Here is an 18,359-nt window from a genome sequence, read left to right as displayed (position 1 = left end):
AAGGGAAATGGTCCTTGTGGCTGACCCTTAATCTCCAGTTCGAACATCACTTCGCACCACCTGTGTGGTCAAATTTTCAGACAAACAAAGGGATTCAAACACATGCAAACAAAATTCAGAGGCAAATTCCCTTCTATTACTTGTCAATTCTACAGCACAATAGCTTGTTACAGTGGAAACTGGAATTATTCATATAATGCAGCAACCCACATTAAAATATAAAAAGCGGACCAATTGGCAACTAGAAAAAAAAAAAGGAAAAGAAAAAAAAAAACACAAAAATAATAAAACTAAGCCAGTAATTCCAAACACAAAAGTAAATAATAATAATAAAAAAAAATAAATAAATAAAAAAAAAAAAAACAGAACACCAAAAACAATATGCAAAGAAACAGTATACAACCACTAGGGCAGAGAAGAGTAGCCATACAAACTGCAGCACAGCAAGCTCAGAATAATCTGTAAAAACAGCAATACAGACAGCAATCCAACAAAACAGTATATAAAACACTTAAAATCAACAGCACCGAGTGGTCACAGTCAGGATCAAGGCAAATACAGTTGTGCTCAAAAGTTTGCATACCCTTGGAGAATTGGTCATATATGTACCATTTTTAAAGAAAACATGAGTGAGCAGGCAAAACACATTTCTTTTATTTCTTATGGGATTCAAATTCAACTGTAGGTTATAACAGAATGGCACAATCATAAAACAATACATGGCAACAAAGAAAAAAATGAAATGACCCCTGTTCAAAAGTCTGCATACCCTTAGTTCTTAATACTGTGTATTGCCCCCTTTAGCATCAATGACAGTGTGCAGTCTTTTGTAATAGTTGTCTATGAGGCCCCAAATTCTTGCAGGTGGTATAGCTGCCCAAACATCTTGGCAAAATGCCTCCAGGTCATGCAAAGTCTTTGGTCCTCTTGCATGAACCGCATGTTTGAGATCTCCCCAGATGATATTAAGGTCAGGAGACTGTGATGGCCACTCCATAACCTTCACCTTTTTCTGCTGTAACCACTGGAGGGTCAACTTGGCCTTGTGCTTAGGGTCATTGTCCTGCTGGAAAGTCCAAGAGCGTCCCATGTGCAGCTTTCGTGCAGAAGAATGCAAATTGTCCCCCCAAAACATCAGTGAGCCACCACCATGCTTCACATGTGGGATGGTATTCTTTTCACTATAGGCCTTGTTGACCCCTCTCCAAACATAGCGCTTATGGTTGTGACCATAAAGCTCTATTTTGGTCTCGTCACTCCAAATTACAGTGTGCCAGAAGCTGTGAGGCATGTCAAGGTGTTGTCGGGCATATTGTAACCGGGCTTTTTTGTGGCATTTGCGTAGTAAAGGCTTCTTTCTGGCAACTCGACCATGCAGCTCATTTTTGTTAAAGTATCGTCATATTGTGCTCCTTGAAACAACCACACCATCTTTTTCCAGAGCAGCCTGTATTTCTCCTGAGGTTACCTGTGTTTTTTTTTTTTTTTTCTTTTTTGTATCCCGAACAATTCTTCTGGCAGTTGTGGCTGAAATCTTTCTTGGTCTACCTGACCTTGGCTTGTTATCAAGAGATCCCCAAATTTTCCACTTCTTAATAAGTGATTGAACAGTACTGACTGGCATTTTCTAGGCTTTAGATATCTTTTTATATCCTTTTCCATCTTTTTAAAGTTCCATTACCTCGTTACGCAGGTCTTTTGACAGTTCTTTTCTGCTCCCCATGGCTCAGTATCTAGCCTGCTCAATGCTATTTATACACTAATGAAGAGCACTAATTGCAATTTAAAAAGCCACAGGTGTGGGAAATTAACCTTTAATTGCCATTTAAACCTGTGTGTGTCACCTTGTTTGTCTGTAACAAGGCCAAACATTCAAGGGTATGTAAACTTTTGATCAGGGCCATTTGGGTGATTTCTGTTATCATTATGATTTAAAAAGGAGCCAAACAACTATGTAATAATAAATGGCTTCATATGATCACTATCCTTAAATAAAAGACAATAAAAGTTTTTTTGCATGATCAGTCATATTTTCAAAATCAATGCCAAAATTTCACAATTTCTGCCAGGGTATGCAAACTTTTGAGCACAACTGTACGATGCAACCAATGTAGCGGAATCCCCTAAGGGCTGGGGAAGCCCTTGCACTGCCTCCCCAGTTAGCGAATCACACACCACACACTGATACGCTTTATTGCAGGGCCCATCCTTACATATTCCCCTCAATAATGATTGAAATGCTGGCCAATTTGTACCCAAAATCAGCAGATGGATGAGACGAGGACTAACCGCTGCCTCAATTCTATGTTTTTGCCCCTGAAATTGAATAGTAATGGCCATTAAAGGGTATTCGTGAATGTCCCCATGCACACACCTCACCTTCACCATACGTGCTGTACCCAAAGCCTCACCTTGAACCAAGCATTGGTGAATCGAGGTCTGATTACTACCCAAATCCACCTGGTAGGTACCCCTTGAATACTCACAGGTATCTGGTATGTCCCTGCTTGGTCGGAGGCAGTATGCGGCACATCGGGAGTCTGGACTGACATCCCCACCTCCATCACTAGACAATGATCTTGGAAGTGGCCCGGCTCCCCGCAGCTCCAGCACTCGGCTCAGACTTTTCTCCCGCACCAGCGGCCACATAATCTCTCACCTGGCGGGAAAGGGGAACAGACACAGAGGGGGTGTTAGAAAGGTCCGAAACCCCCCGGGTCTGCAGAACGAGTTTCGGGGGAATTAACCCCCATCTCTGGGGGGCAAGGACCTTACAGGAGGAGGCGGGGGGGGGGGGGGAGCGATAGAGGGAGAGAGAGAAAAAGCTTGGCTGTCTCTCGGATATGCCGTCAAGTGGTCCTCAGCCAGCCGGACTGCATCCTCCAGTGACGTCATGTGGTGACACTGGACACATTCCGTGGTCCTCTTGGGTAGCCAGTCGATGAACTGTTCCAGCACCACCAAGTTGACAATCCCCCCGGCATCACGGTCCTCTATTAGAAACCACCTCCGGCAGGCATCCCAGAGATGCTGGGCGAAGGCAAATGGGGGCCTTTATACATATAATATATATATATATATATATATATATATATATGTATGTATATATAAGGGAATGGCAACGGCCAACACATGAGCAGCTTGTCAGCTGGGCTCTCTCCTTCTACTGCCACCGTCTCCTCTCCTTAAAAAGCCCCCGTCACTCCTCACTGAAACACAAGACAGGTGATAAGCACAGGTGGAAGTCATTCATCACTCATCTCCCCCCCTTCCCTCTCCACAACACGGCACTTGGCCACGCCCCCGCCTCCACATACTATAACTAAACTAACTAAAACTAAAATAAAATGAACTAAACTGAAACTAAGAAAATGAAACCTAAACTAAAACTAACAGCAAACTGTGAAAACTAATGAAAACTAAAACTAACTTGGAATGACAGATTGATATAAAATAGAAATAAAAACTAAATTAAAAATCCAAAACTATAATAACACTGGGACATTCTTGCCCCTTCACTTATCAGAGACTTCCATAGTGATCACCAAGTTTGGCCAGCTCCTCGACCAACTCGCAGTACCACTCCAAGTCAAAAGACACCCCCCGCCCCTCCTATGAACTCTTTGCCCTTCTGCCATCTCATAGGAGGTTCCGTAGCATATGGGCCAACACAAAAAGACTGTAACAGTTTCTTTCCTCGAGCTGTCAGGCTCCTCAATGCCCTGACACCTGTTCCACCACAAGAAGAAAGACTTGACAGTTGCACTGAGATAACTATCCATAACAACAACTTAAGCCACTTGCACTACTGTCAGTCTTTGGTACCACAACTTTATCTTCTTACCACTGTATCAGTAATTTACAACTTTTTAGTAATCTTCATAGCAATACTGTTTCAGTAAATTACTATAACATCAATTTCTATAAGTAAAATACAACTTTTTCTTAATAATCTTCTTACCAAAACTGTCAGTAAATTATTCCTATAACAATAATTATTACCAACACTTTATTACCTCAGCTATTTCTTACTGCACTGCTGCTACCATCGCAACAATCACCTGTCACTTTTGACTCGTCACTTTGTATTATTATGGTACACTATGTGTACACAATATGTTTCTCCGACCCCCATTGTTTGGTACTTATTATTAATGTTATTGTTTAAGTGTATAGTTTACAGTTAAGTAATTGCTCACAGTGTGTCATAACAATTTGTTTATTGTCATTTTTTACTGCAGACCTGGTGAAATGACATTTCATTCCACTGTATACTTGTATATGGCTGGAATGATAATAAACCTGAACTTGACTTGACTTGAAGTCACCAGAGGGTGCCATCACCAGAATATTGAACTGTTCCACTTCCTGTTTAGCATACATAAATAGACAGTCATGTAGTTCACTCAGTTGTTGTGAAGTATAGCTAGTTCACTTATTAAGCATTTTATGCTACAGTTTGTTTTCCTGGTTATTTGCCTGCTCTTTCTGGATCATATTAGCTGTTTACCGTTTTGGATTAGTTTGCCTGTTTGGATAGCTTTGTTACTTACCTGACCTTTGCTTGGAGTCTGGCTACGATTCTGGGAGTACATTTATTTGGATTAGTTTGCTCTTCATATTTTAATAAAACTCTGCAAAAATTATTGTTCATTATGTCTCTAGTCACTGGTCATGCATTGAACTGAGCCACGGCTGTTCGGGAAAAGGACACAGATCTACGACAAGGTAAACAAAAAGCAGCAGAGTATGTGCTGCTTTTCTGCACTCTGGCTGCCCAAAGTGGATGTAATTCTACTGCCTCAAAGGCCATGGAAGAATACATTTAAGAATCATTATCTATTGGATTTATTAGACCTCCTACATCACCAGCTGCAGCAGGTTTCTTTTTCTAAGAGAAGACGGAGGTTTATGACTGTGTATTGACTAATGGAGGTTAAATTGAGTCACTATAAAGTATTACCCTCTACCCTTGGTATAAAGTGCTCTTGAGCTAAAGCTAAAATCTTCACCAAGTTAGACCTACACAGTGCATACAATTTAATCAGAATCAAAGAGGGAGACAAATGGAAAACAGACTTTCTTACCACTAGAGGGCAATATGTATACCTTGTTATGCAGTATGGTCTTGCTAATGCCCCTTCTGTACTCCAGTGTTTCATTAATGAAGTGCTCAAGGACATGATAAGTCACCACATCATAGTCTACAACATTTTGGTTTATTCCCAATCAGAGGAATAACATGTTGAGCATGTGAGAAAAGTGTTAAAACGTCTGCTAGTGTAGCAGACAGTTGTACGTCAAGTCTGAGAAATTAGTATCATGTTAAAACAGTCTTTCCTGGGGTATATCATTAGTGAAAAAGGTGTTTCATTCAAGAATTTAGTACCATTGCAGAGCCACTAACTTTCCATCCACTTTGGTGGTCTACATTGTATAAAAATGTAACCAATGATGACAACAGTTGTCATGTTGGCGCATAGTCTAGATCTCCTTTGAAACTACCTGCTGGACATTTAGAACCATTACCAATTCCCAGTGGTTGATTAAACAAAATGGTTTTCAAGTATTTATATGAATATATTATATATTTATATTCATATATATTAAATTCAAGTATGTATATGCTTATTATAGAGAAAAGACAAAGACGTCACTGCATGACTGTCATATGGTCCAAGCTGAATATAAAGAATATGCTTTCTGCCTCATTATTAATAGTATATGAATCCACATGAATAAATGAGATCAGTAAAAGTTACTTTTGTAACCACTTGATGATGATTGAAGGTTATTATACTGTATCCAGTAGATTTGATGTAATTCTTAATGTTTACATTCTGAATAAATGGCGAAAAATCATCCGCATTCATCCTTCATTCCCATGAAGGGCTTTACTACTGCCATGGAATCAGCAGAGATGCTCTTCTACCAAGCCTTTCGTATATATGGGCTGCCTGAGACGTTGTGTCAGATAGGGGGACTCAATTAACATCACAGGTATGACAAGCCTTTTGTACTCAGCTAAACATCAACCTAAGTCATACCTCATGATTTCACCCTCAGACCAACGGTCAAGAAGAAAAACTAAATTAGGAGATCGTCATTTCCTTCGATCATATTGTAGTAGAAAACATCAATGAGTTGATTCTTAATGTGGCCAGAGGCTCCCCATGGTCAGGAGAGCCTTCAAAAGTTCCAGCAGTGGACGACTGGGTTAAGAGGAGCGAGAGAGTTTGGAACGGTGCTCACATCAAGCTGCAAAATGCCATCAGGAGAAAGATTACATGCCAACCTTAGGCTGTCAAACAAAGATCTACATCTAAGACTTCCAAGCAAGATATTAAGTCTGAGGTATGTAGGTCCTTTTAAAATCCTCACACAGATCAATATAGTTATGTATAGGCTTGAACTCCCTGCTAACTACAAAATCTCTCCATCCTTTCATGTATTCCTCCTAAAACAGGTTCAAGAGTCATCCCTACCTGAAACTGCTGAGCCCACAACACCACCTCTATTGGAGAATGATAGGTCACCTGCTAATCTAGTCAAGGAAATTCTAAAATTAGACATCAAGGTTGCAGGATGTTTTACCTTGTAGTTTGGAAGGGACCCAGAGGAAAGGTCCTGGGTTCCAGCAAAGGACATTCTTGCCCCTTCACTTATCAGAGACTTCCATCTTGATCACCAAGATCGGTTAGCTCCTTGACCAACTCCAACTCCTTGTACCACTCCAAGTCACTAGAGGGCACCATCACCAGAATATTGAACTGTTCCAGTATCTGTTTAGAGTGTATAAATAGTCATTTATTTCACTCAGTAGTTGGGAAGTATTGCCAGTTCACTTGCTGCCTCACTGAGTGTTTTATGCTGCAGTTTTTCCCCCTAGTTATTGTCTGTTTGCCTGCTCTTTATGGATTATGTTTGCTGTTTACTGTTTTGATTTAGTTTGCCTGTTCGGATACCTTTGTTACTTATCTAACCTTTGCCTGGACTGCAAATGGATTCTGAATTGACTCAAAAGTTACAATTAACTCTGTACCACAAGCAAATAATACTTTTTGACCGAGACTGGGTTACAAAAGAGGTAATTACATTGTCTACATTGTGTGCATCCACTGACGTGACGTGACGTGCCGCGACGTGCCGCAATGGCTTGACACTGTCTTCAATGGACACTTTGACACAAATGTTCTAAACCTTTAATTTGTGTCGTAGCGCCAGCACGTGCAGTGTAAAATGGAACACAACACCCGTTTATTGTTGGCACGTCTGCATCGGACACTTCCAGTGTAGACAGCATCATTGATTATAATGGGGTTCTACTGCTTTTGACGCAATGCGCCGCTCGCGACCGGTGTAGATAAGGTATTAGTGTTCTGATATTCTGAATTTTTTAATGATATACTCCCTCTGTTCAAGGAATGCAAAACATACTATAATTTGTTCTTTATTTGTTCTTTATTTATTTTTATTTTTTTCATTTGTAAATGGTAATTAATTGATTAACACTTGGATGGTCTTAACGATCATGTCTCTACTTTGAACCTGCCGGGTCAAATTGACCCGTTTTTTATCCGTGTTCCCTCTATCTCTCTACTTTTGGTCTTAAATTGTTAAATTGCAGCAAACACTAGAATTTTATTTTTCTCTGTCATCTTCTATCACAATATACACATTTAAAAGTCAGGGGACATCCAAATGTGGTTTGTGACTCTGTCTATAGACATCCAGTAAATTTTGAGAAGCCCTGCCCTTCCCCCATGTTGTAGAATATCTCGGCCTCTGAACGGACAACAAATGTGATCTTGGTGTTATTTTAACATTTATTTTTGTATATAATTGCTTAAGAGATTTAAACCAAATCATCCTTTCATTGTCTTAATGGTCAATTTTGACCCGTATGAGAAGAACCAGTTGTGACCTTTCATCTTTTTACTTGTTATATAGCTTTAAATAGTTTTGTTTTTTTTTTGTACATCTATGAGTCAAATTTTACTTAAAAAATATTTTTAATTTCCTCAAATTTAGCCCCTAACCCCATACTGTTATCTAGCTTCCCACACTTTGTGCACATGTCCACACACACAAGCACACACAGGGTATTTTATTATTATTATTTATTTATTTATTTATTTTTTGAACAGGCAATATGTTAGTAAATATATTTTACTCACATGATTTTATATGAAAGAGTACAATGGGGCTAAAAGTCCCCAGTGTTAAAAGTCCTGTTGCAGGGGGTTCACGTGACGCCATGCGAGAGACAGACGTGTGAGACACGAGCTCTGCGAACTTTGCTAGTTTTTTAATTATTTTCATGTTGTGATCCGGTGAGATTCGAAACACCCAATTACATACTTGCTCTTTGAGGTAAATATGGCAAAGAAGTCAAAATTCTCAGACTCTGGAGACATTTAAAGACACTTACGTGTTCAAGCTGAGGCCTCTGACAGGACTGCAGACCGGAGACACGATTTGGACGGCACGTCGGGAGAAGATATTCAGTGTCAGTTGTCCAACATGTCAGTGATGCTGACGAAGGTTCTTGCTGACTTGGAGGATCTTGCTGTAATACGTCGATCGATTATGGCGATGGAAACAAAATTCTCTGAGTTGTTTACAAGAGTGACAGAAGTTGAAAAACGAATCGATTATCTTGAGTCATCGGAAAGGGAATTAACCGCTAATCCGCCCGCGTCCAAAACAGATTTGGAATTAATTTCAGAAAAACTAGAATATTTCGAAAATATGAGCCGAAGGAATAACATACGAATTGTTGGAATTCCTGAGCATGAAGAGGGCAGAGATATGGTGAAATTCCTGGACGAGTTTTTCACGAGTCTGCTCGACATAACAGGCCACAAGCTGGAAATCGAGCGAGCTCACAGAGTCCCAGCTCGCAGAACTGCTGAGAGAGATAGGCCTCGATGCATTCTGGCCAAATTTCTGAAATCATCCGATAAAGATCTCGTGTTGAGGTGCAAAGGGAAGCTTTCTTGGAAGAACCATAATATTTTCTTGTTCCCGGACTTTGCGAATTCCACAAGAGAGAAATGCGATTGGTTCAAGGAACGCAAGAAACTCTTACATCAGAAAAAGATTTTTGCTCTGATGTTCCCAGCCAAACTGAGAATAGAAACGAAGAATGGTCGCAAGGTATTTACTTGTCCAAAACAGGCACTCTCCTTTATAAATACATTGGAGTAAGCCATTTGATGTTTCTTATATTAGTGGACTGATGCACAATTTTGGTTGTTCAGGGCAAGACAGTCATACTTTGAGTCAGGGGACAAAGCAGGGAAGCTTTTGGCTAGATATATAAAGAAGAGAGAGTCTTTTTCTACTATTCCCTCAGTAAAATCTGCTGGTGGTGAAATTTTTACCTCAGCCATTGATATTAATAATGCTTTTAAAGAATTCTATCTTGATCTTTATAGTTCCACGTCTTCGTTTTCTGATGAAGACTTTAGGAACTTTGTGGAACCATTAGAACTCCCTAAACTGACGAATGAGCAAAAAAACTCTCTTGATTCTGAGATAACCCTGGAGGAACTTGACGAGGTAATCAAGTCCCTACCTACTGGTAAGGCTCTGGGGCCAGATGGTTTTGCAGCTGACTTTTTTAGATCTTATGCTACAGAACTGGCTCCACTTTTGTTAGAAGTTTATACTGAATCATTAAAGAATGGAAAGGTTCCACCAACCATGACACAAGCCCGGATCAGTCTGATTCTTAAAAAGGACAAAGATCCAAGCGAGTGTAAAAGTTACCGTCCAATTTCCCTGATCCAGCTAGATGTAAAAATTCTGGCTAAAATTTTGGCTAACCGATTAAGTAAAGTTATGACATCTCTTATACATATAGATCAGGTGGGATTTATTCGGGGTCGCAGCTCTTCTGATAACATTAGGCGTCTCATCAATATCATGTGGTCAGTGGCGAATGATCAGACTCCGGTCGCTGCCATCTCACTTGATGCCGAAAAGGCATTTGATATGGTAGAATGGGATTATCTTTTTAAGATTTTGGAAATGTATGGGTTCGGGAGTACATTTATTGGTTGGATCAAGTTACTTTATAGACACCCTGTAGCAGTGGTACAAACAAATGAATTAATTTCAGATTATTTTACTCTGGATAGGGGCACCCATCAGGGTTGCCCTCTTTCCCCATTATTGTTCTGTCTTGCCCTGGAACCATTAGCAGCTGCGATAAGAAAAGATGATGATTTTCCAGGGGTGATGGCGGGAGGTGTGGCGCATAAGCTTCTGCTTTATGCAGACGATATTTTATTATTCATCTCCGACCCCACTAGATTTATGCCTTGCCTCCACAGAATTATTAATTCCTTTTCCAAGTTCTCAGGATACAAAGTCAATTGGTCTAAATCCAAAGCTTTGGCTTTGACAGCATACTGTCCAGTAACGGCCTTCCAGCCAGGCGCCTTCCAGTGGCCCAAACAGGGCATTAAGTATTTTATTCCCAACATATTTGTCTGATTTAGTCAGAGTTAATTTTGACCCTTTAATAAAACGGTTTTCGAGCGATGTAGACAGGTGGGCTTCATTACATTTATCGATGATTGGGAAGGTTAATGTTATTAAAATGAACTGTATTCCAAAATTTAACTACTTGCTACAGTCTCTCCCTGTAGATGTCCCCCTTCTCTTATTTCAAGCAATTTGATAGCATAGCGAAGTCTTTCATTTGGAGTGGTAAGCGCCCCAGACTACATTTCAATAAATTACACTGGCCGATTGACAAAGGTGGGCTAGGCCTACCCAAGATTTTTTTTATTATTATGCATTCGGTCTCAGACATTTGGCTCATTGGTCGCTTCCACCTGAAAGAGCCCCTCCCTGGTTCTGCATTGAACAAGAACTCCTTGCCCCTATTTTGCCATTGCACAGCCTTTCCATCAAACTAAACAGAGAAGTTAAATCACACCCCATTATTTCACATTTACACTCAGTATGGACAAAAGTGTCCAGAGTGTTTAATTCAGATATTTATCTAAATGTTGCCTCGAGCCTATGGCTAAACTATGCATTAATAAGTCCCCTTTTTGTTGGTCAGAGTGGATTGCGAAGGGGGTTCATTCACTCGGTGATCTTTACGAGAGTGGTGAGATGAGATCCTTTGAAAATCTGGTTCAATATTTTGGGATCCCCAGATCTCAGTTTTTTAGGTATCTTCAGTTACGCCATTTGCTCTGTACTATTTTTGGGAGTAGCGTACACCCCCCTAAAGCAGCAGATACTCTAGGAGTGGTGATTTCTGCTTTTGGAAAAGGCCATGAGGCATCAGTGTATTACTCCTTATTAAATCAGAGTCTGGGGGACGGAGTCTCAACCACTCTCAAGAGATTATGGGAGAAAGATTTAAACCTGGAATTGGAGTAGAGAGAATGGGCTAGGATTTTAAAAAAACATAAAATGTTTGCCAAGTTTTTTTTAATTATTTAAAAATTATGTTCCTTCATTAATATTCAGTATATAACATCCCTTTCAACATTCTTAAAGCAATAGGAAGGTTAAAATAAAACTCTTTATGAGTAAAATGAATTAAGGTGTGCATCTTCACCTGTTTACAGTAGAACTGTAAGATTAAGTACTGCATGTTAAAGACAGTGGGAAATAATGGGGCTATTTAGGAAAGAGTTAAACAGGATATGCGGGAGCAGGGTTAATGGATGTGGAGAATCATGATCAAAACCAAAGTTCATGTCTTATATTCTGTCTGAGCAGACAGAACAGCACTGTTTAAAATCAATGGCAGGGTCAGGAGAGGAAGTCAGACAATATTCAATAGTCTTTTGACTTGTCCTGAGCCTTCACAAATAAAGAACAGCATTACTACTTGCACTAAGGGCTGTTTTAATGATTGGAATAATGTTTTATTTGATTAAAAATGCCATGTGAGGTTCTTTAAACAAGCTGACCTGAATATAGTATGAACTGAATAAGATTCTGATAATGTTTTTCTCTGACATGTACTTTTCTTTGACAGGAATTTTATTATTAGGCCGTAATAGAAAAGGCAATTCTGGACTGGTCTATTATAGTCACAGTAGTGGGAATAATTCTTGCATACCGGCAGCTCTCATAAACTGCCGGTACTCGCTTGTACCTACCATATCCTTATTTCAAACCCTACTCATGAGGACTATGTCCTGGAGGTAAGTCCAGTAGTATAAAGTGAGAGCTAACTTTATATATCACACACACACACACACACACACACACACACACACACACGTTTTTATGCATTGTGGTGGTCACCTGTCACAAATGCTATGGGGGCCGCCCTTTCTAAAGGTCCTACATACCTAAAAAAAAAAATCTGGATCACTAATATCACTTCAGATCACAAAGATTTTACTACAAAAGTTTCAGACCTGACATGGTGGCTACTTGTGGGGACATTTCAGGTATTGTGTAAATCTGAGGTCCGCTAACACACACAACAAGTTTTTAGTCATTGTAGGGATCAATTATACACACTTAATACCAGTTTTTAGTCATTGTAGGGATCAATTATACACACTTAATACCAGTTTTTAGTCATTGTGGGGATCAAATATACACACACTGCATATCAGTTTTTAGTCATTGTGGGGATCAAATATACACACACTTAATATCAGTTTTTAGTCATTGTGGGGATCAATTATACACAATACCAATTTTTAGTCATTGTGGGGATCAAATATACACACACTTAATACCAGTTTTTAGTCATTGTGGGGATCAATTATACACACTTAATACCAGTTTTTAGTCATTGTGGGGATCAAATATACACACACTTAATACCAGTTTTTAGTCATTGTGGGGATCAATTATACACATTTAATACCAGTTTTTAGTCATTGTGGGGATCAAATATACACACACTTAATACCAGTTTTTAGTCATTGTGGGGATCAATTATACACACTTAATACAAGTTTTTAGTCATTATGGGGATCAAATATACACACACTTAATACCAGTTTTTAGTCATTGTGGGAATCAATTATTCACTCTTAATACCAGTTCCCTATCTGTCACTCACTCGACGTTGTGTCGATGTAGTGACACTAGGGGTCACTCTTGGGAGCCCGAGACACCTCTGGTTTTTGAAAAAAGGCCAAGGAAAATTGCATGCCACTCCCCCGGACATACGGGTATAAAAGGAGCTGGTATGCAACCACTCATTCAGATTTTCTCTTCAGAGCTGAACGGTCATGCTCATTGAGCTGAATTCTTACTGTTCATTCACCTCTGCTGGATCTGATGGCGCATTTCAGCGGCTTCTCCCTCCTCTGCACTGGTGCACTGCAGAGAACGCCCCTGGGCGCTTCGGCAGAAAAAAGAGGGTATATTTTCTGAAAGAATATATTTCTCTAAAAGAGTATATTTCTCAAAAAAAGAGGCACACACGGAACGTCTTTTTAAAGACGCATCTTTTTAAAGATGCCTTTCCGATTGTGTGTCATTCCTGGTTGCGGTCGTTATCTCTCAACTTCAGACAGTCATGATCATTGTCCCACACGGAGGCAGCGTTTGTGGATGGTTCATGTTCTCACTGCGAGAACATGACCATGGCAACGTTGCTTACGAAAGCAAGCCATCCCAGTGGCTCCCTGCCTCGTTCCTTCTACCTACGGGTTTGAGGCCAGCGCGGCTAGCACTGGGGGCGATTTGGGGACCCCAATGGGAGCGAGTCTGGCCTCTTGTTCGGAGCCCACAAAGCTGATGAGCTCTCGAGCGCAGCATCGGAGAGCGGGCTTGTCCAGTCGGACGCAGAAGCCTCAGCTGGGCTCCCCCCTTCGGGGACGATTGCCCAGTCACAGGCTGATGCAGAGATGACGGACATGCTTTCCCGGGCGAAGATTGGCTCCTGGGCTCGCGGCGCCACTCAAAGCAGCCACGCCCTGTTCCAGTGCCTTTCTTCCCGGAAGTGCATGAGGAGCTGACGAAATCATGGGGGGCAGCTTTTACTGCCCGGTCCCGATTCCTCAGTTCCCCCTCCCTCACTACCCTCAACGGTGGGCCGGCCAGGGGCTATACGGCGATTCCCCCGGTGGATAAGGCATTCGCGGTGCACCTATGCCCGCAGAGCGCCGCCACCTGGCGTGGACTCCTAAAGCTCCCGTCCAAGCCCTGTAGGTTCACGTCATCCCTGACGGCTAAAGCCTACAGCGCTGCTGGACAAGCCACCTCTGCCCTGCATGCCATGGCTCTCCTGCAGGTCCACCAAGCCAAGGCGTTAAAAGAACTGCACGAGGGTAGTTCCGACCCAGATCTGATGCCGGAACTGCGCTCAGCGACCGACCTCGCTCTCCGAGCGACGAAGGTCACGGCGCGTTCTCTCGGGCGGATGATGTCCACATTAGTGGTCCAGGAGCGCCACCTTTGGCTCAACCTGGTCGAGATGGGTGAGGCCGACAGGACACAATTCCTTGCTGCCCCCATTTCCTAGGCTGACCTATTTGGCGGCACCGTCAAGGACTTTGCCCAGCAGTTCTCGACGGTGGAGCAGCAGACGGAAGCTATCTGGCATATCCTGCCCCGGCGCAGCTCAAGATCCCGCACCCCGTCTGCTCCTCGCCAAGGGTGTCCCCCTGCGGTGACTGAACAGGCTCCACCGCAGCCCACCCCTTCGGCCCGGCCCTGGCGTGGAGCCCACCGCAGGAAGCAGACGCCACCCATCTCACAGGCGGCCGCTAAGAACCCACGAAGGTCGTCAAAGAGCCCCTGAGATGGGCGACCCAGGGTCAAAGAAACCCACTCAACTGGAGCTGGTAGGAAGACCACTCCATCCCCCGGTGGAGGGCCGGGTGGAGAATCTTTTGTTGCCTTTTTGTTTGATTTTGCCGCATGCCCAAGTGGCTGCGGTATCCAAATGTTAAGCAAAAGAGCGGTTTCCTCCTTCCCTTGGTCACATACCCAGTGTGCACGGTCATCATCACGACCACTGTCCATGGGTTTTTCCTTGCAGGATTGGCGTGGTCTCCCTGCCCCTGCGCACCCAGCTGTGGCACACATCCACCCCCGATGTGACAGTCTCCACGGGTCACGAGGACAGGCCTCTTCCTCCCCAATCCCAGGCTGTTCCGGGGGTGGTCACAAGGAGCCAGGTAAGTGCTTCGATGTCCCTAGACTCAGCACGGCCACGACATAGTGAGGCCCCACCTGTCGGTACGTCCGACTACATTGTACCTTTGGTCCCCCTTGCGCGGAACTTGGATGTGTGGCTTGCACTTTCCAATCTCTGATTTGCTGACGCAAAAATGCATTCTGGCGAGCATCCGGCATCAAGATTGGTTCGCGGCGGTAGACCTGAAGGACGCATACTTCCACGTCTCGATTCTACCTCGACACAGACCCTTCCTGCAGTTTGCATTCGAGGGTCAGGCGTATCAGTACAAGGTCCTCCTTTTCGGCCTGTCCTTGTCTCCTCGCGTCTTCACAAAAGTCGCAGAGGCAGCCCTTGCCCCGTTAAGGGAAGTGGGCATTCGCATTCTCAACTATCTCGATGATTGGCTAATCCTAGCTCACTCTCGGGACATGTTGTGTGCACACAGGGACTTGGTGCTCTCACACCTCAACCGACTAGGGCTTCAGGTCAACTGGGAAAAGAGCAAGCTCCTCCCGGTTCAGAGCATCTCTTTCCTCGGTTTGGAGTTGGACTCAGTCTCTTTGACAGCGCGCCTCACGAACGAGTTCGCACGGTTGGTGCTGGCTTGTTTGAAGGCGTTCAAACAGAAAACAGCGGTTCCACTGAAACTCTTTCAGAGGCTCCTGGGGCATATGGCATCCTCAGCGGTGGCCACCCCGCTCAGGTTGATGCATATGAGACCACTTCAGCAATGGCTTCAGGCTCGAGTCCCGAGTTGGGCATGGCACCACAGGACACATCGCGTGGTCATCACGCCGGTCTGTCACCGTCTTTTCAGCCCTCGGACCAACCTCTCGTTTCTATGGGCAGGTGTTCCCCCAGAGCAGGTCTCCAGGCACGTCGTGGTCATGACAGATGCCTCCAAAATGGGCTGGGGCGCTGTTTGCAACGGGCACACAGCCGCCTGCTTGTGGAAGGGCCCGCAACTGCATTGGCACATCAACTGCCTCGAGCTGTTGGCAATTCTGCTCGCCCTGTGGAGGTTTCAGCCATTAATCCAGGCAAGCACATGTTAGTTCGGACAGACAACACGGCAATGGTAGCATATGTCAACCACCAAGGCGGTCTGCGCTCTTGTTGTATGTCACAACTTGCCCGCCGTCTCCTCCTCTGGAGTCAGCAGCACTTCAAGTCACTGCGAGCCACTCACATCCCGGGTGACCTCAACACTACAGCGGACCTGCTGTCACGGCAGTTTACCCTCAGGGAACAGTGGAGGCTCCACCCTCAGGTGGTCCAGCTGATTTGGAGTCGATTTGGACAGGCATAGGTGGACCTGTTCGCCTCCCAAGAATCCTCCCACTGCCTGCTCTGGTATGCCCTGACCGAGGCACCCCTCGGCATAGACGCGCAGGCACACAGCTGGCCCCCTGGCCTGCGCAAATAGGCATTTTCCCCAGTGAGCCTACTTGCACAGACTCTGTGCAAGGTCAGGGAGGACGAGGAGCAGGTCATCCTGGTAGCACCCTACTGGCCCACCCAGACGTGGTTCTCAGACCTCATGCTCCTTGCGACAGCCCCCCCCCCCCCGGTGAATCCCCCTGAGGAAGGACCTTCTTTCTCAGGGACGGGGCACCATCTGGTACCCGTGACCAAACCTCTGGAATCTCCATGTCTGGCCCCTAGACGGGATGTGGAAGACCTAAGCGGTCTACCACCTGCGGTGGTAGACACGATCACTCAGGCTAGGGCCCCCTCTATGAGGCGCCTGTATGCCTTTAAGTGGCATCTGTTCGCTAAGTGGTGTTCTTCCCGATGGGAAGACCTCCAGAGATGCGCAGTCGGATCAGTGCTTTCCTTCCTGCAGGAGAGGTTGGAAAGGCGGCTGTCCCCTTCCACCTTGAAGGTGTACATTGCTGCTATAGCAACACACCACGACACAGTCAACGGTAAGTCCTTTGAGCCTTTGCAGTCAGCTGAGCTTAAGGCACTCTCTTTAAGGACTGCCCTCCTGACTGCTCTCACTTCCACCAAGAGGGTATGAGACCTGCAAGCGTTCTCTGTCAGTGAAACGTGCCTGGAGTTTGGTCCGGGCTACTCTCACGTGATCCTGAGACCCTGACCGGGCTATGTGCCCAAGGTTCCCATGACCCCTTTTAGGGACTAGGTGGTGAACCTGCGAGTGCTGCCCCAGGAGGATGCAGAACCAGCCCTGTCGTTGCTGTGTCCGGTGTGCGCTTTACGCATCTATTTGGATCACATGCAGAGCTTTAGGATCTCTGAGCAGCTCTTTGTCTGCTTTGGTGCACAGCAGAAAGGAAGCGCTGTCTCCAAGCAGAGGATCGCCCACTGGCTCATTGACGCCATAGCTATGGCATATCACGCCTAGGACGTGCCATCCCTGGTAGGGCTATGAGCCCATTCTACCAGGGGTGTAGCGGCCTCCTGGGCCCTGGCCAGGGGTGCCTCTCTAACAGACATTTGCAGAGCAGCAGGCTAGGCAATACCCAACACCTTTGCAAGGTTCTACAACCTCCAGGTGGAACCGGTTTCATCCCAGGTAGTGGCACGCAATACAAGCGGATAAGCCCGGGATAGCCAGTCGGGTGTATCACTTGCACATAGCGCCTTTCAACTCCTCTGAGCTGAAGACATGCGCCATTAATTCCCAGTAGTGTTCACAAACTATGTTCTCTTGTTGACTTCCTCCTGAAGAGACTCGCTGCCGGCCCAGTACACGTGCTAACTAAGAGCCCTGTTCTGGGGTAGGTGCTCCGCATGTGGCGGTTCCCTGTAAGGTAATCCCATGCGATAGATATCTTCTGCTAATTCGTTTCCCTGTTGGCAAACTGCGTCTTCCTTGGGCAGAGCCCCTCTTTCCCAGTCTCCATGTTTGTAGTAACTCCTCCCCCGTTGGGTAGAATCTACCATGAGACTCTCCACATGGTCGACAAGACCATGTGACGTATTTTTTCCACTTAAATATCCCCCCTCTGTTTGGGCGAGGTGTGGTCTCCGCGGTGTCCTCCCCTTGGGAGGGACACCCCCGACTAGACCTGGCGGCCCAGTCGGATAATCCCCCTTCTTTTTTAGGGAGTGGAAAAAAAGAAGGGGAAAAGAGGCCATGACTGGGTTAGCCTGTCTCTATCTTTTGGGTAGTCAACTTGTCCCCAAAGGGCCGTTCGACACTCATAACTATGTTGGGGGAGGTTACGTGTCGGCCTGGTGCGCTGACTACAAGGCACACAGT

At 44.4% G+C, this 18,359-nt stretch overlaps 1 long non-coding RNA gene across 1 annotated transcript; it reads left to right on the top strand.

The window, feature by feature from the left end:
• The first annotated feature begins 4,393 nt into the window (after nt 1-4,393).
• LOC127426770 (uncharacterized) lies at nt 4,394-7,789 on the top strand. The gene is made up of 3 exons (XR_007894860.1): nt 4,394-4,728; nt 5,891-6,354; nt 6,467-7,789. It is a non-coding gene; the product is annotated as an uncharacterized LOC127426770 (long non-coding RNA).
• Nucleotides 7,790-18,359: the final 10,570 nt, after the last annotated feature.

The sequence above is a fragment of the Myxocyprinus asiaticus genome, chromosome 36 (assembly GCF_019703515.2).
Source record: "Myxocyprinus asiaticus isolate MX2 ecotype Aquarium Trade chromosome 36, UBuf_Myxa_2, whole genome shotgun sequence".
In the NCBI taxonomy this organism is placed as follows: domain Eukaryota; kingdom Metazoa; phylum Chordata; class Actinopteri; order Cypriniformes; family Catostomidae; genus Myxocyprinus; species Myxocyprinus asiaticus.
Note: the sequence above shows the minus strand (reverse complement) of the source record. Positions and strands in the feature narration are given on the sequence as shown.